At 44.7% G+C, this 19,769-nt stretch overlaps 1 non-coding gene across 1 annotated transcript; it reads left to right on the forward strand.

The window, feature by feature from the left end:
- Positions 1-529: 529 nt before the first annotated feature.
- Positions 530-604, forward strand: Trnas-cga. Its single transcript has one exon. It is a non-coding gene; the product is annotated as a tRNA-Ser (tRNA).
- The last annotated feature ends 19,165 nt before the right edge of the window (positions 605-19,769 follow it).

The raw sequence follows: 19,769 nt of genomic DNA on the forward strand, positions 1-19,769 counted from the left end.
TTTGCGGAAGGGTTGCCCTTCTGTCATGTCGAACGATTCTCTTCAGTCGTCGTTGGTCCCGTTCTTGCACGATCTTTTTCCGGCCGCAGCGATGTCGGAGATTTGATATTTTACCGGATTCCTGATATTCACGGCACACTCGTGAAATCGTCGTAGGGGAAAATCCTCACTTCATCGCTACCTTGGAGATGCTGTGTCGCATAGTTCGCACGCCGACTATAAACACCACGTTCAAACTCACTTGTATCTTCCAGAATGAGATTTTCACTCTGCAGCGGAGTGTGCGCTGATATGAAACTTCCTGGCAGATTAAAACTGCCAGGAAGTTTCATATCAGCGCACACTCCGCTGCAGAGTGAAAATCTCATTCTGGAAACATCCCCCAGGCTGTGGCTAAGCCATGTCTCCGCAATATCCTTTCTTTCAGGAGTGCTAGTTCTGCAAGGTCGCAGGAGAGCTTCTGTAAAGTTTGGAAGGTAGGAGACGAGGTACTGGCAGAAGTAAAGCTGTGAGTACCGGGCGTGAGTCGTGCTTCGGTAGCTCAGTTGGTAGAGCACTTGCCCGCGAAAGGCAAAGGTCCCGAGTTCGAGTCTCGGTCGGGCACACAGTTTTAATCTGCCAGGAAGTCTCACTTGTATCTTGATAACCTGCCATTGTATTCTGCCTGTTTACATATCTCTGTATTTGAATACGCATGCCTATAACAGTTTCCTTGACGCTTCAGTGCAGGCGGGGAAAATCAGCTGCTAAATACTCGTTGAACTTCATGGTCTAAACAGGAATGTTACAACATGATGCAGTCGTTTACATCATGGTATGAAATTCCTGCCATTATATCTGCTAAGCTTGAAAATGATCTGTGACCGGAAAGAGTAGCAGAGTAACACTGTGCAAGATAAAAGACAGCTGAAAGTTTTCACCATGAATATCAACGAATGAGTCCGCCACGATCAAAGAAAGAAAGAATGTGACGCACGAGTTAAACAACATTCCAGAGAAGGACTATTCTCACAGTTATACGTAACTGTATGAACGTTCTCCACATTGTTCTCAGGTGGGGGGGACACCTGAATCATTGACACCACCATCTTAAGATTTCTCGATTCTTTTTTCTGTTCTAGTCTCGAAACGTTTTGGACTGACAGGATATGCCCTTGTTACATGGGATGCTCCTTTCGAAAGCAAAAGGTTTGTAGTCCTACGTATAAGATAAAATGTGCCAGAAGTTTCTGTATTCATTCATATATAAGTCGATGAAAAGGTTTCCGTTCTAAGGCCGTACAGTCCAAAATCGGTGTGCCAATGAGGCCGAATCTCCGTGATCGTTAAGGCACTCATCCCATCGACGCAGTAAGTTGAAGATAACAGTCTGGTAAAATCGGTCCCCCCTCGTCCGACAAGATTCGTCGACCGTTCAAAGCCTTTTGTAAGGGACAGAAGGCGTGGTAATTGCATCGGCATAGATCGGACTATAGGAGGGGGTGCTCAAATGTTTCCCACTTGAGTTGGCCTAACTTCTACGTCACGACGTTTGCGATATGGGGACATGTGTTGTGGTGAACTTGGCGCACCGTTCCACAACGGGGGTTTCCTACGGACAAGGTGCGCCATACACGTTTTTCATTCTCCGATGGATGTCCACCGGTGTTCAGGCTTCGGAAACTAAGAAAAGACTAACAGCACGTTGGTCCTGTTTGAACGCATTTGATAATGACGCCGCCATACTTCACGTTTCCACATTTACCGTACGATGGCGGAAAGACACGGATGTGACACTAAACCCTTACTTACTTGTCGGTCGTTACACAGGATGCTCTGAAATTTCCCTTACAAACTCGTAATACTTGTAGACGAGACTGAGTAGATAATATTTTGAATTGGAACCCATGTCCACAAAAGTACCGTTTCAGCGCTAAACCATTTGAAAATGTGTTGGTAACGCCACTTTTACAAGTAATTTATTAGCCGTTATCCAGCACATTAATTGTTTCATAATTCTACTCATTAATAGGCACAGAATCAAGAAGGAGACCTAATCAGTTGTAATTAAAAAATTTCAGCTATCTGTCGTCCTTTTTAGATTTTATTGGCGGATCTAGATTTCAGCTATAAACTAGCTATTCTCAATGCACTATCACTCTCGATCAATGCATGTAATGCCCGTTAGTCGGGCTTCATCCACAGTATTCAATGAACTGTGGATGAAGCCCGACCAACGGGCATTACATGCATTGATTGAGAGTGATAGTGCATTGAGAATAGCTAGTTTATAGCTGAAATCTAGGTCTGCCAATAAAAAAATTAAAAAGGACGACTGATAGCTGAAACTTATTATTTGCAATGTAGCTGCGTGCTACAGCCTTCTGAATGGAAGATAACCTGAACCTAATCAGTTTTAACAAACACTGTTGTTTACAGTTAAACGGTTTCTGTCCTTTTCAAAGCAGGGCTAGCGTTCTGATCCACTGCAAGTAAGATTCGAAGTGGCGACCACCAAGTTCGGTGCACCCATTGTACCAATAACGATATGGTAACACGTTCTACCAAACCTGGTGTCTCTGATATCCGTACTGCAGCGACCATAATTCTTTTGTCTCTGCAGGAGTCTCATAAACCAATCTCTTCATTCGACGCCAGAGGAAAAAGTCCAGTCGAGTCAAATCCGGTGATCGTGGAAGCCATGCGGTTAGACCACCTCGATCTGTGCTCATGTGTGTCCGAATCGTTGGTCCTGATGTTCCAGACATAACGAAACAATGAGTGATAATTTTTAACATTTTTATGCAGCGACAGCAACTGATATTGTTTATATAAGAATATACAGCCTACAGTTGCAGATTAACTTTTCGTTTACCAAACAATGAGAGGACGTGACGTCATGCTGATACCACGTGTCTTGATGGACGTTTAGTGGCACAGCACCAACAGCACCCCCTAACCACACTGTAGGAAGGTGAAGTGGATGCGGCCCATGAGTTTGGGAGGGAGCACGCACTGTCCAATCACATGACCATCCAGAATACCTTACTCAGCCACGTTGCTCTAACACTCACAGATATGTGAATCAGGCTCGTACCAGGCCAGAAAGGTAGGACAGACGTCAAATGACATCAGCCAATCCAACGTAAGCACCCCCTCATGACTGCCCTGTTGCATACCTAGCTAGCAAACACGCTTTCAAACCGCTGTAGCACGGAAACGGTACGTTTCATGACATGGGTTTCAGTTCAGAAATATAGCGTCGATCAGTGCCCCCTGCAAGTGCTGCAAGTTTCTATGGAAAATTTTAGAGCAACCTGTACCCCCCCCCCCCTCTTTCCCTCCCGCTATGCTGCCGCAACGCCTTCAAAAGAACTTTCTGAGCGCCCCCTTACAGAAGGTGTATACTGTGAAATCGGATAGTCTTTTTGAAACGTCCCTGTATGAAAGAAAGAATCTGGGATGTGGCTGGCAGTGGCTACTGTAGAACGTTCTTGGGAAAATAAGACTGCACATCAACTAAGTGGAGCTGACTTCTTTGTTGATGAAGAGTAATAAAGGAAGATTAGTCATTTTTACGTCCCCTGGACGGCAGGATCATTATACAGACAACTGGAAGCGGGCGGCCGGGAGTGGTAAGAAGCGGTCGTATCGTCGGAGAAGAAAGCGTCGCTGACGGGACTTCCACGTCCCGTCCTTACGGGAGAATCTCGCCAAACGAGCGCACTCGGGGAAACACGGCTAATTTGCCGCCCTCCGGGAAGCGGCGCGTAATTTGATTGTTCGGGACGCGAGAAGAGAAAAGCAGTGCCCGGCAGAATGGAGGTCTGTCGCCGTCCCGTCGAGGGCCATTAAGTAATTGTCCTCGTCGTCGACGTCGTCGTCGTCGTCACAGGCTGAAGTGGGACAGGCCGGGCCTACAGGCTCCGCGGTGGACCGCGAAATACGCGAGCCACGAGGGAATAAATTCCCCGGGAAGGGCGCTTAAAATTTTTACGAGTAAATTAATCGCTGTTACGTCAGATGTGCCCCACTGCCACGGACTGACGGCCGTTAAAATAGCGATTCGTATGCGGCCGCCGGGAGGCCGCTAAAACCCTGATGGCCGAGGGCGGGGGCAGGGGGTGCTTCCGACGTTTTGGGTAAGATATCGGAGCCGCAATGGCGCCCCTGCCGTTGAAATGTATCGGTTAGCGCTAACTGATTCTACTGGAGAAGCGGTCGATTTTTTTTATTATTTATTTTTCTACAGTGTCTAACATACCTCCTTCCCTTGCATGTAACTATTTCAACAGTTTGATTCAGTACTTTTTCTTTCGATCGATTATCTTTTGCTTTAGACCCATTTAAAATATCGCAATTATTACTGTTCGCAGCCCTTTTTGCATCTGCGATGTGATATACACATTAGTATATATTTTGCTGAGCGGGATCCTAATCTACCTCTCAAAATGTTATAGCACATAATATTTTTGAGCTCTTATAATTTATTTTCCTTATTTCAGTGATTACTGTTCTTTTGTATAGAGTTCTAATTTTTTTGTGCAGGGGTGCTAGGAGATTTACAAATGGAAGGTGTGACAAAGAACCGATGGGCAAAAGAAAAACAAGGTTTTCGAATAAAATGGTTCAAATGGCTCTGAGCACTATGGGACTCAACTGCTGTGGTCATAAGTCCCCTAGAACTTAGAACTACTTAAACCTAACTAACCTAAGGACAGCACACAACACCCAGCCATCACGAGGCAGAGAAAATCCCTGACCCCGCCGGGAATCGAACCCGGGAACCCGGGCGTGGGAAGCGAGAACGCTACCGCACGACCACGAGATGCGGGCGGTTTTCGAATACCAAAGTGAATTAAGTTGAACTTTACTGTGAATTAATTTCCGTATTCTACTAGCATCATGTCCATATCTACATATGAAATAGTGTTGAGTTCTAAAGTTCGGACTATAAATAATTTCTTATTTGCTTTAATTCTGTCGTTGTTCACCAGTACTGCATTATATTCTGCTGTGGACCTAGGAAATGTGATGTGATTGAGAAAAGCTGATTTTAACAGTGAATTAAGCACCTCAAAATTAGGTAAATCCACCAATTTGCAAACCAGATACGGAAAAAAGTTGAAATTTGTCGACTAGTGTCGTTAACCGTGTCGCATACTTCATGGGACAAGGAATATTACGAGACTCATATTTATACTTCGGTCTTCTGTGGCTGGTGTTCTTGTAAACATAGAGAATTTTCTCAATTAGCGAGATTCAGAAGACACAAGACGTATGTTTAAGGTAACTTCATTGTGATTTTTTATTCCAAAACGATCATTATACGAATATTACGAGTATGATATCTTTTATAGCTCTTCGTATATATAAACAATGACACATTAAGTTCATACTAAGTAGCCATATGTAACGTCAGATATCAGTTAGTGGTTGAACTAATTACAGAAAAAACTTTGCTACTTTTACTGATGAACTAGAACTCAACGCCTCTGGTATTGTCCCCGTCTTCGGAAACAGGGAGACAAAAGAACACGCAGAGTGTAATGTGAGTCTTTGCCCTGCTTATCGTAGGTCATGAAATCTATTAACTATTATGTATCGATACAAATTTTACTACGTCGGAGGCGTAAAATAAAACTGACACGCCACATTGCTCCCAACGTATACAGAAATTAACCATAGTATTAAACACATTTCATTGCATACGGTAAGTAGGGCAAAGGTTCACATTACACTCTGCGTCTTCTTTTGTCTCCCTCTTTTCGGAGACAGAGACAACACTGGGGAAGTGCACTTCCAGTTCGTCAGGAACGGCAGCGAGAAGCTTTCTGTAATTAGCTCCGGAATTAACTAATATCCGGCATTACATAGGTGAACTTAGTATGAAGTTAATGTGGCGGACTTATCTACAATACATACGGAGATCCGTAAAAGGAGTTCCTACTCGGGATATCGGTGTAATGCTAAGTTCGGAATAAGTAACCGCGAAGGAGGTAACTTGAACATATGTCTCGTATCTTTTCTCGTTTATTAAACGAAGAACATTATTTATGTTACCAGGTCCTCATCCACTGAAGATGGAAGTATAAATAACATTCTTGTAACATTGCTTGTCTCATATAGTGGGAGAGACAGTTAGTAATTACGGAATGTTATATGGCATCAAAGCAAAAGACTAAAGATCAAAAGAAAAAATATTAAATGAAATAATTTATTAAAATTGTTAATTGCAACAAAAGGGGGGATATTACGCGTAAGTAGTAGAAGAAAGCATCAATCGCAAAAGTGAGTGCGGTGGCTGACTTGTTGTTTTTTTTTTTTTTTTTTTTTTTTTTTTTTTTTTTTTTTTTTTTTTTTTTGTACCGGCACAAAGTTGCGGCGGAATGGTGCGATAGAGGATGCAAAGAAAACTAGCAGCGAAGAAAGATGGGTAAGTACAACTTTATACGTCTGAGAGTGCAGTAGTGTTTCTTTTTCCAGCTCTTGACTCCAAATTTTTTCTGATACGTAGATTCCATCGCTCGTATGTAGTACTGAGAGGTCTCTGAAGTAGAAATTTATAGCTGCCATAACGTCCGTATTGAATTGAAAACGCTATGGATATAAACTAGGTGAAAGTTGAAGGTGAAAAACTGGGCGGATCTTTCTCACAGTTAAGCCCTCCACTAAGTATGGGGGGTGGGGGTGGGAGGGGGGTCGTGTGGTATCGGACATACAACGTTTTTTGAAATAATAAATTTTCTAAAGGTTATATTGTAACATTCTTCACATTAAACAATACTATAGCACCGTAACTAATAGAACTATGAAATTAGATAGCATAAGAACGTTGATTTTTAATATATTATCCACCACTTGCAATTTATCCGTTTACAATCTCGAAGTGTTGTATAGAATATTAAACTCTGATGTATAAGAAGACAAATTTTTGCTGCAAGAAGTTATTATTGGTAGGTAAATGCTAATAACGTTGAACGTGTTACTGGCTTCCGTAATTATCATTTCAAGAAGTCTGACTTTTTCTACGGCTTCCTTCACGTTACTTTAATTTCATTTATATCCTGGGTTTCCCATTTCTGTCCGTTAAATAATAAAACAAAAATTTCGTTCGTATGATATCAATTTTGTAAGCTACAACCCTACATTGTTTTGTCAGTTGCAATGCAACAACTGCAGTGTAACATTCCTATTGTCATTATTGGGCTAAAGATGAGATTACATTAGATTAGAAGGTGTACTTTTCGTTTCAATTGGTCCATAGTGAAGAGATCCTCTGAAATGTAGAACATGTCAGGAAAAAAAGAATACACAGTAAATATTTACAAAATGAGAACAGATAATCTAATGTACCTTCAACAGATCCCAAACGAGCATGTGGAATCTACCGAAAAGAAAAAGATAAGCATATTTACGTTTAAAAGGATATAAAATTTGCCACCAAATATTAAATGTTCAATGGATTTAGGTGAATATGATAAATTTAGGCTATTGTAGCCACGTATGATCAAACAAGAAAAAAAAATGAAATTAAATTAACGGCACTTCTTTACGATGATTGCATTACTGCACTAAAGTTGTACTAAAGTCAGATTGTTCGCAATATTCACATTATGTGGTATTGTTAATAAATACACTCATCGATCAGTTCTGCTAAGAAATTCATCAATGGGGTAGGAAGAATTGACTATCAATAAATTGTTACACTCTTCTGAAACGGAACTTTGTTATTAGTTAAACTTGCTCGCATGCTACTGGAAATGTGTATTGCTGAATAGTGGACACTTTTCTGAACCATTTGTTAATGACTTTCCAGTCTTTGTGAAAGTTACTCCTATTTCCATGAAATGAGCTGTTGGTTTGAAAAAAAAATAAAAAATAAAAAAAAAAAAAGATGTAGGTTTCAGAAATTACTGCAAACAATCACCGTTTTTTCTTCAATTTTTATTTACTCATTAAATACGGCGATTGGTTGCAGTAATTCCTGAAACCTTTAACAAGACAGTACAGTAGCAATGTTCCAAATCCAGAATGGATAAAAGTTTTAAAAAAGATATATTCTTAATGAGACATTGTCATAGTCTAGAAGACAGTGAACATCATTTGCAGCTAGAGAGAGAATAAATATAGGAAATTACTTGCCAACAATACACAACATTCCAACGTTAAGTTCGTGTACAGAGAAGCTCGCTAGGAACAGACAACTTGTTGCCACATCGAAGCGCACAGTTGGTTTTGATTCAGGTTCTCCTGAGCGGTCTTGTTGCCCCATGGTTGACACCACATTGGCGCGATGGGTGCTATCGCCAGAGCTGAAGTTCAGAAACTGCTTCTAACCGATACATTCCACTGTCCGATACCACTGTGGAACTTCAGCTGTGCCTCACCACTACTGCTTCTGCCGAACAGGGAACGCTACAGTCAGATGACAAAAGTCATCGGATACCGATACGCACACATACAGATGTCGGTAGTGACGCGCACACGAGGTACAAAAGAGCAGTGCTTTGGTGGAGCTGTCATTTGCACTCATGTGATTCATGTGAAAATGTTTCCCATGTAATTATGACCCCACGACGGTGTTTAACTAACCTCGAACGAAAAGTAGTAGTGAGAGCTAGACGCATGAGACATTCCATTTAGGAAATATGTAGGGAATTCTGTATTTCGAGATCCACAGTGTCAAGTGTGTGCCGAGAATACAAAATTTCAGGCATTAACTCTCAACAGTGGGAACGCAGTGGCCACAACCAAGAGCAACGGCGTTTGCGTACAGTATGAGTGCTAACAGAGAACTAGGACTACATGAAATAACCGCAGAAATCAATGTGGGACGCAGAACGAACGTATCCGTTACGACAGTGGGGTGAAATTTGGCATTAATGGGCTGTGGCAGCAGACTACCGACGCGAATGCTTTTGCTAACAACACGACATAGCATGCAGCGCCCCTCGTGGGCTCGTGACCATATTGGTTGGACCCTAGACGGCTGGGAAACAGTGTCCAGGTCAGATGAGTCCCGATTTCAGTTGGTAACCGCTCATGGTAGAGCTCGAGTGTGTCCCAGACCCCACGAAGCAATGGATCCAAGTTGTGAACAAGGCACTGTGAAAGCCGGCTGTGGCTCCATAATGGTGTAGGCTGTTTCTATATGGAACTGACTGGGTTCTCTGATCCAACTGAACCGATTGTTGTTGTTGTGGTCTTCAGTCCTGAGACTGGTTTGATGCAGCTCTCCATGCTAATGAGGTATCGAATATATTGCTTCCCCTACTCATACCTCCCGAGGAGATCACGAATGTAAAATTACAGAGATTCGAGCGCGCACGGAGGCTTTCCGGCAGTCGTTCTTCCCGCGAACCATACGCGACTGGAACAGGAAAGGGAGGTAATAACAGTGGCACGTAAAGTGCCCTCCGCCACACACCGTTGGGTGGCTTGCGGGGTATAAATGTAGATGTAGATGTAGATCCTGTGCAAGCTTCATCATCTCCCAGTACCTACTGCAACCTACATCCTTCTGAATCTGCTTAGTGTATTCATCTCTTGGTCTCCCTCTACGATTTTTACCCTCCACGCTGCCCTCAAATACTAAATTTGTGATCCCTTGATGCCTCAGAACATGTCCTACCAACCGATCCCTTCTTCTAGTCAAGTTGTGCCACAAACTCCTCTTCTCCCCAATTCTATTCAATACCTCCTCATTAGTTATGTGATCTACCCATCTAATCTTCAGCATTCTTTTGTAGCACCACATTTCGAAAGCTTCTATTCTCTTCTTGTCTAAACTATGTATAGTCAATTTTTCACTTCCATGCATGGCTCCACTCCATACAAATACTTTCAGAAACGACTTCCTGACACTTAAATCTATACTCGATGTTAACAAATTTCTCTTCTTCAGAAACGCTTTCCTTGCCATTGCCAGTCTACATTTTATATCCTCTCTACTTCGACCATCATCAGTTATTTTGCTCCCCAAATAGCAAAACTCCTTTACTACTTTAAGTGTCTCATTTCCTAATCTAATTCCCTCAGCATCACCCGACTTAATTAGACTACATTCCATTATCCTCGTTTTGCTTTTGTTGATGTTCATCTTACACCCTCCGTTCAAGACACTGTCCATTCCGTTCAACTGCTCTTCAAAGTCCTTTGCTGTCTCTGACAGAATTACAATGTCATTGCTGAACCTCAAAGTTTTTATTTCTTCTCCATAGATTTTAATACCTACGCAGATCTTTTCTTTTGTTTCCTTTATTGCTTGCTCAATATACAGATTCAATAACATCGGGGAGAGGCTACAACCCTGTCTCACTCCCTCGACTCTTATAACTGCCATCTGGTTTCTGTACAAATTGTAAATAGCCTTTCGCTCCCTGTATTTCACTCCTGCCATCTTTAGAATTTGAAAGAGAGTATTCCAGTCAACATTGTCAAAAGCTTTCTCTAAGTCTACAAATGCTAGAAACGTAGGTTTGCCTTTCCTTAATCTTTCTTCTAAGATAAGTCGTAGGGTTAGTATTGCCTCACGTGTTCCAACATTTCTACAGAATCCAAACTGAACCGATTACTATCAGTAAACTCTTCCGGGCTAAGTTGCCGTGGTCGATCTGTAGAACTTCTTCTCCCTGACGTTTCGTTCTCAACTACGGAGAACATCTTCCGAGGTGAGTCGACTCACCTCGGATGATGTTCTCCGTAGTTGAGAACGAAACGTCAGGGAGAAGAAGTTCTACAGATCGACCACGGCAACTTATCCCGGATGAGTTTACTGATAAAGACGCCGGCCGTGAGAGCCTACATGGAATGACTGAACCGATTACTGATAGGAAATAGCTATTTTCAGCTGTTTGGGGACTATTTCCAGCCATTACTGCACGTGATGTCTCCAAACAATATGGCATATCACCAAACCAACAGTGGTGACGGTTGGTTTGAAGAGCATTCTGGACAATGTGAGCCAATGATTTGGCCACCCAGATCGCCCGACACGAACCCCATGGAACTTTTGCGGGGCATAACCGAGAGGTCAGTTCGTGCACGAAATTCTGCACCGGCAACGCCTTCGAAATTATGGACAGCTATAGAGACAGCATGGCTCATTCTTTCCATGGCTCTTGTTGAATGCATCTTTTGTCGAGCTGCTGCAGTAAGCCGGGCAAACCGACGTCCGACTCCATATCAGGAGAAATGTCATAACTTTTGTCAGCTCAGTGTGTAACGGTTGATCCAGCATTCCGTTCCATTATGAAGACTGTGCCCAGAATGTGATCCACAGAGGGGAGAGGGCCGCCCCTTACTAGTTTAATGGAAGGGGTGGAGGAACTAAGCACGATTTCTAACATAAAAATCAGTACTACTGAGAAATTGTGATTATAAAGTAGCAAACATGTTAATGCTGCCACTTTATATTAGGTACCTTTTCGTGAGATTTGTTCATAGTATGGCGCTCGCTGTTGGACGGGAAACGTTCAAATACGTGCGAAAACTCTGAACAGCCATATTTTTAGTTCTGTACAGTGCCTTGTAACACGGTGAGGAACCTTCGGAAATTGAAAGGACGTCGTTACGGGAGCTTTTATAATGCAGAGCCATTTGGCATTTTCAGTTGATAGATTTAACGGAAAACGGCTCCGTGTGCACTTCCTGTTTGTCACAGTCCGTTATGCATTCATGCTTTATTCGCACCCACACTGACTTGATACGCTGTCTGCCTGTAGCGGGCTAGGATACGACTTTGCTTTGGGGAAATTTCTTTCTTGTGTAGTGGTTGAATTCCTGTCATGGATACGCTCTGTTATGCAGACGGTACATGACCCTAACATGGGTACTTCCAGGTAAGATAACAACGGAAAAAAACAGCCATGGACAACAGAAGAAGGAAATGAAATTGAGCATCTTCGTTTGGAATGATATGTGATGTTATTTCCGTGTCTACAAAATCAGGTCACATTTGGAAGGAACTTGGCAGTATGACCACGCTTATCAGTAAGACATTGCACCCACTGCGCCCCAGATGCATGCACTGATTTGTTTGGGAAGGGTACCATAAAGCCGTCGTGTCCACTGGTAAGGAAAGTTGCACCACAACTGTTTTACCTGGTCCTTGAAATCCCCAGTACCTCAGCATCACGTGCACAGATCAGAGAGACTTGTGCCACATGTGGGCGAGCACTGTCCTGTTGAAAAATGGCACCGCCATACTGTCGCATGAGAGATGATACATCTGTAAGCAGCGTATCAGTGGCGTACCGATCACCGAGCGAGGTTTTTATTTATTTTTATTTTTATTTAAACGTCAAGTTCCGTAGGACCAAATTGAGGAGCAAATCTCCAAGGTCACGGAACGTGTCAGTACATGAACTTACAACATAAAAGTAATAAGAGATAAAAATAAATCTTCATGAACCTGAAAAAAAGTCAGTGCGTAAGTTTAAGCAAACGCTATCAGCAATACAATAAGAATCAGCTTAATTTTTCAAGGAACTCCTCGACAGAATAGAAGGAGTGATCCATGAGGAAACTCTTCAGTTTCGATTTGAAAGCGCGTGGATTACTGTTAAGATGCGGTGCGGTGGTCAGCACACTGGACTCGCATTTGGGAGGACGACGGTTCAAACCCGCGTCCGGCCATCCTGATTTAGGTTTTCCGTGATTTCCCTAAATCGCTGCATCAAAATGCCGAGATGGTTTCTGTGAAAGGCACAGTCGATTTCCTTCCCAATCTTTGACACCATTCGAGCTTGTGTCCCGTCTCCAATGACTTAGATGTCGACCTGATGTTAAACCCAATGTCCCTTCCCTTCTGCCTTCTGTACCTTTGAGCCCTCGCGGTTTCCTCAATCACTGCGAGCCGCGACGTGAAGTCATTCCCAATGGCTCCCCGCGCCATCATGTCAGAACGAACATCGCCGTGCCTCTCCAGAACATTGGAAGTATGGCACTTCTGCACAGGTCGCTGTCATGCTCGCTGGCGATGGTCGTCAGGTGTGCAGAACTGCAAATCATCGCTGAACACAAAGTCACACCATCGCCCCAAACGAAGCCGTTTGTGTTGTGGGGCTAACTGTAGCCTATGCAAGGGACGGTAATCCGCTAGTGCGGATGTTGCCAGTTTCTGATCACTGGTACGTACGACGCAGAGTGTTGCAGGGAATCCATTACTTGTTCTCGGGTGGCAGCCTCAGACGTGAAGAGGTTACGACGTGCTGGCGCACACAACACGGCGATCCTCCCTTTGACGACGAGAATACCTACCTTCACGTTTCCACCCAGACCAACATCGGCCGCCTGCCACACCCAAGTGCCCCACATGACGCCCAGTTCCAACCATGTCAGGTGCTGACAACGCTTCCTCACACGAGTACTCGGCATCACCGAGTCCTTCAGTCATCACTTAACATCTGACGCTGTTCATTAATTCCCCTTGTATATCCTACCACTCCTGGTACCAACTCTAAAGACGAACTAAACTAACACGCTATGATAGCCATTCTGCGTGTCTCAGGGAAGTAATTACGACTCTTTTTACGTAACTACCGGTGCTGTATAGCTGTATGAAGTGACATTGGCACCCAATGACTTCTTGTACGTGCTCGTCTTTTTCTGTCAGCTACAGTGTTTCAGCATCAGTGGTCTTGAATTGTCAAATGTGTCCGAGAAACGAGTTTGTATACGATTTTGTGTTTCATAGGGAAGCAGTGGTTGAGAAGGTAGTAAGACAGAGTTGTAGCCTATCCCCGATATTATTCAATCTGTACACTGAGCAAGCAATAAAGGAAACAAAAGATAAATTTGGTGTAGGAATTAAAATATAAGGAGAAGAGACTTGCGGCTGACATGATAATTTTGCCAGAGGCAGCAAAGGACTTGGAAGACCAGTTGAATGGAATGGACAGTGCCTCGAAACGAGACTATATGATGAACATAAACAAAAGCAAAACGAGGATAATGAAATGTAGTAGAATTAAATCAGGTGATACTGAAGGATTAGATTAGGAAATGAGACACTTAAAGTAGTAGATGAGCTTTGCTATTCTGACAGAAAAATAACTGATGATGGTCGAAGTAGAGAGGAATTAAAATGTAGACTGGCGATGGCAAGGAAAGTGTTTCTGAGGAAGAGAAATTTGTTAACATCGAGTACAGATTTATGTGTCAGGAAGTCGTTTATGAAAGTATTGGTATGGAGTCTAGCCATGAATGGAAGTGAGACATGGACGATAAACAGTTTGTACAAGATGAGAAGAGAAGCTTTTGAAATACTGTGCTACATGAAAATCCTGAAGATTAGATGGGTACATCAAGTAACGAATGAGGAGGCACTGAATAGAATTGAGGAGAAGAGGAATTTTGTGGCACAAGTTGACTAGAAGAAGGGATCGGTTAGTAGGACACGTTCTGAGGCACCAAGGGATCACCAATTCAGTACTGGAGGGAAGCATCGAGGATAGAAATCGTAGAGGGAGACCAAGCGATGAATTCACTAAGCAGGATTACTCTGAGACGAAGAGTCTCGCATAGGATGGAGTAGTATGGAGAGCTGCATCAAAACAACAACAAGAACAAGAACAAAACACAACATACACAACTACCTGCTACGTCGACGTTCGAGGAGCCATCTCTAAAAATAAAAAAAAATACCTGTAATTTCTCCAATTGGATATTGCCACTACAAAGAAGTCTTGACAGGTGGTCGAAGAGGGAGCACTAATCGATACAGAAACATGCACACATGTGCTTGAAGCATAGACCAGCAGGAAGTATTGCCCGCAAGGCTGAACGAATGTACAGAGAAAGGTTTTGCGACAGACATAATCCCAACTGCATAACTTTTACTGTCGTGGATAGGAGTGAGGAGCAGCTGGGTCTCTGACATCACAAAGACAAAGTTCAGAAGAGAGCATAGCAAGTGCAGAAGAATTTGCGTAGGGCGTGTCGGATCGCGTGCCATAAGCTTCATCAGCAAGCGTCTGTCAGCTTACCTAACCAGTGCACGTTTCAAGAAATACACCGTGGAGGAGCTGTTACACACTTACGTCAGAAGTAAGGAGTGCAAGCAGTGCGACCAAACGAGTTTCGTCCCTGAACTGAATTCCGAAACTTAGGGTACAGCTGCTCGAGGAGAGGGGAGAATTTGTAATCGATTAACGGAGCAGAGCAGAGACGCCGGCGCCAGGTGTGGAAGGCTGTGGCGTGGGAGGGAGGGAGGGAAGTGCTAGAGCTGAAGGCGTGGTGTGCCCGTCTTTTGTTCTCATCTGGTTAGCAGACTTCACGCCCTCGTGACGTAATGGGAAATGTGGCGGGGTGCGGGGAGTGGGGTCGAAGTTCGCCTGTCGGGAGGATGCGGCGAGACAACAGCAGGCCAGAGAGGGGTGAATGACTCGTAGGGGTCGACAAGGACACACGCTACTACTCAAGTAACCGTCTGCTGCTACCTCGCCCCATCACCTGTCAAAGGAGAAAGGTGTGTGTTTATTTATCGTCCGCAGGTGGCTGTTGAAATACACACGTCTTTTACACAGTTGCCGTTCAGACTGCTGTATTTTCTTCAGCCTTTGTCCACTGAGTTTATTCCATCCCTGCGAAGGGATTCCTGTGCAAAGGACGTACAGCATTTTAACTTAATTTTATCGGCATCTGGTTTACACATTCATGCAGCCAACACCACATAACATTAGCACCACACCAAAGCATGAGAAGATTTATATGTGCAGAGTGAAACGACGAATGAAAATCTTTACCTTGGCCGGGATAAGAACGGGGTTCCCTGCTCACTGGGCAGATGCGCTAACCACTACGCCACACTGGCTTTGCAAAACTGCATGGACTGCCCTAGCACGCCTTCACAGTCCAGATTCCCATTCACGCCTCAGCACACTTTGTGCTGCCCCAAAACTCCAAGAGCATTGCAGTGGCTCTTCCAACTATTTTGGAATACCACCTCAGCATCAAACGAAATGGGGGATCCTGCCTGAAACCCAGTCACACGTGTTATACTCGAATGAAACTATATGGTTCCAGAAATATTTTTCAAGACTCAGACATCTATGATTTGTACACTGCCAGAAAGAAAAATTAGTGACCCGCCAGGATAGCCGAGAGCGCTAACGCGCTGCTTCCTGGACTCGGGTAGGTGTGCCGGCCCCGGATCGAATCCGCCCGGCGGATTAACGACGAGGTCCCGCGTGCTGGCCAGCTTGGATGTGGTTTTTAGGCGGTTTTCCACATCCCACTAGGTGAATACCGGGCTGGTCCCGACGTCCCGGCTCAGTTACACGACTCGCCGACATCTCAACACGTTCGCACTCTTCCATGAATTACACTAGACGCAAACAGCTGGGGTTCACTAACTCCGTCCTGGGGAGTACGGGGTGGCGGCAGGAAGGGCATGCGGCCACCCCTTAAACATTAACATGCCAAATACGTTCCTAATATGCCGACCCTGCGTCAGTGCGGGACATGGCACCAGTGAAAGACAGAAAGAAAAATTAGTACACGCTTTTTAGGAGTTTCCAATTCTCTCAAGGTTTTGTTTTCCAAAAGTGCATATGGAGTAGACGAAATGATTACGTTTACAGATCAACAGCACCAGCAGATCTTAGGTACACAGTATCGACCCATACTGGAACACCCTTATCAGTATGTGGTGTAGCTTCCACTGGCGGCAATGAAGGCTCTGACTTAAGCACCCACTCGATCGTACAGATGACGAATACTGTCTTGGGATACGTTATGCCACGCCTACTCGACCTGTTCACGTAGTTCCGTTAACAGATGTTTGTTGAAGAGTCGCACCAGTCACTTGTCGTCCAATCATATCCCACATATGCTCCACTGAAGAGAAGTCTGCTAGTTGTGCCGGCCAGGGAAGTTGCAGCACGTCATGCAGAGCAGTTCGAGTTTCAAAGGCAGTGTGTTGGCGAGCGTTGTCCTGTTGGGACAACGCATCATCTTCCTGTTGAAATATCCTCCAGAAATATCAAAGGTGAACGAGAGTGGTAGCTTATCGTACTCCGGACTATAAAGTTTAGGGTGTGACCGGGGTGTCTCGGACGAATGCATTCTGCGAGACAGCGCTCACAAGTTCTATGTTGTTCGAGCAAACGACCATCACTTGCTTGCAGCCAGAACCTGCTTTCACCGCTGAAGACCACGGGGCGCCACTCCTCCTTCCATGTGATCCTCTGACGGCTACAGTCGAGCCGTACACGACGGTGCTGTGGCGTGGGTGGAAGATGGGCTGGAGGCGTGGGTGCCCATAGTCCCACTGCTGATAACCGGTTCGGAACAGTTCTTGTTTACACGTCTGGGATTACCAGCCCTCTCACCTGTGCTGCCACTGCTGCCCTTACAATATGACGATCCTGGCGGGCCGCTGTGCTGCGTGGACGTCCAGAACCTCGTCTACAGTTGGAGAGCGTTCACGTGACCACTGATGCCAACATCACTGCGCAGCTGACGCAGCGTGTCCAGCTTGTGTGGCGCTTCTCCGAAAGGTACATCCCGTCACTCGGAAGGCCACAATTTGACCACTTTCAGAGTCATCCAGTTGGCAGTAGGAAGCACGAGTCCATCTCCGTGGCATAGTTGCGTGCTTGCTTCACACGTCTGCACCACACTGACCCTTCTGGTTGTGAGCATTCCCAATTAAATAGTAGACACAGGCGGCGCTGTAGCAGATATGACGCTACGCTGTCTGTTGACGGACGATGTTGAAACCATTATCAGTACATCTACTAACCTCTGGGTGGCACATGTCGTCATCGGATCACAATCGACGTGGTATTTCCTCGTGTTCTAATTTTTTTCTGCCACTTTCTGTAGACTATTTTTTTTTTGTCTTGCAAGGGGTGAGGTGTATCCTTCCCACCGCCGTTATTCAACACAGTAAAAACATATATTTATCAGAGAACAACAAATAACCTCAGTTTAGTAATGCCTTTAGCAGAGAGTACGTATATATTTCCCTACCCCATGTTCATTACATTGAAGTTAGCATCTAGCTGTGGGAAAAGAGAGCATTGAAATTAAATTAAACAATGAAATACAGGAACACAACACACCCACCCAAAAAAACACCGACGTCCTCCACACATACACACACACACACACACACACACACACACAAAACGCTGGTACACATGCCGGGCTGTCAGACGCAGTTGAACGTCCACTTGCAATAGTTCCGTGTCGCAATGGAGCAGAAACACGCGCCGACGCTAATTTGCGTAATGTTTGCAAATGTAACCGCACACGCTACGCCGGTACTTAAATTTAAATACAGGCTCTTACCCTGTGCCGCACGGCACGCCCCACACACACTACATCCGTCTGAACTGAAGTCACTGCCCTCTAAAGCGACGCACGTCACTCGCAGCTCATACTCACAAACAGAACCGAGACCGGACAACACAGAATCCTTCTGTGGAAACCGGCGCCCCGTAGCTCTTCGGCGGGTGTGTCGGTCTGCTGTCGAAAGAATTACGACAGCTGGGTGACACGTTTAAATAACAGACGTAGCACAGCATCTCCTCTACTCGTGAAGACGATAATTAATGCTGCATTTATTTAAATTAACTGTGCGTTGCAAATAATTGGGGGGGGGGGGAGATGCCTCTAACGTCTCTCGATGCGGTAAAAATGGCGCCAATTTTGACTGTTAAGCACAGGTATAGCCAGAGTTCACACAGCCTGTTGCCAAGAACACAGCACGCCTCCGGTGCCTTCAGCACTGCATGACAGCGTCTTCCCAACTGTGGCAGATGCTCGGGCTTGGACTTGACTAGGGAAGAGTCGGGGTGTTCCCCTCTGGCCAGCCCCTCTTCTGTTGGTAGCCGGAGCGAGGTGAAGGGGGAGCTACTTGCCGAAAGAATCTGAATGGCGGAAAGACGGAGCTGTCTACGTCGTTCTGTTAAGCTCTCAGCCCTTCGGTCGGTCCATCTCAATCGATGCCACCCCTTCAATGTGTGACCAGGAGGTGAGAACCTCTTATCATTATTTTACGTTGCTACATCATTACTTACATTCTGGGTAAAGTGCTCCATGGGGTGGCTATGTGAAATAGAGCAGTCTGGTGTAACTATGTTCTCTCTCTCTCTCTCTCTCTCTCTCTCTCTCTCTCTCTCTCTCTCTCTCTCTCTCTGTGTGTGTGTGTGTGTGTGTGTGTGTGTGTGTGTGTGTGTGTGTGTCGTCAGGCGTGCGAATATGTCGAGTGTGAAGAGAGGAACGGTGGATTAGAAAGAAATGGGGTAGGGCGGGAGAAGGGGAAATGGTAAAAGAATTTGCTAGTACACAAGCATTTCGTTTTTAATTGTCACCCTGTATATTTGTATTTATACACCGCCTCACCGGTTTGCAACCGACATATTTATGGGATCGAAGTGGCAATGCTATACTACTTAGCTTCCAAGGCAACCAGATCTCAATCCTCTGGACTTTCCTGTCTGCGGCCCATCTCAGAAGCGAAATATACAGCACTCATGGTGATATGGTTGTAGAATTGGAGCAGCGAATTGTACAGTGTTGACAAAATTCACGAGATGAGTCAGTGCTGTTTTAAAGAACTCTGAAGCCACTGCAGTCACTTAATAAGTAATGTCCTAAGTGATATACGTAGCCGGCCGCTGTGCCCGAGAGGTTCTTGACGCTTCAGCCCGGAACCGCACTGCTGCTACGGTTGCAGGTTCGAATCCTGTCTCGGGCATCATTGTGTGTGATGCACTTAGGTTAGTTAGATTTAAGTAGTTCTAAGTCTAGGGTACAGGTGACCATACATGTTAAGT

Source organism: Schistocerca piceifrons, chromosome 9 (assembly GCF_021461385.2).
Source record: "Schistocerca piceifrons isolate TAMUIC-IGC-003096 chromosome 9, iqSchPice1.1, whole genome shotgun sequence".
NCBI lineage: Eukaryota > Metazoa > Arthropoda > Insecta > Orthoptera > Acrididae > Schistocerca > Schistocerca piceifrons.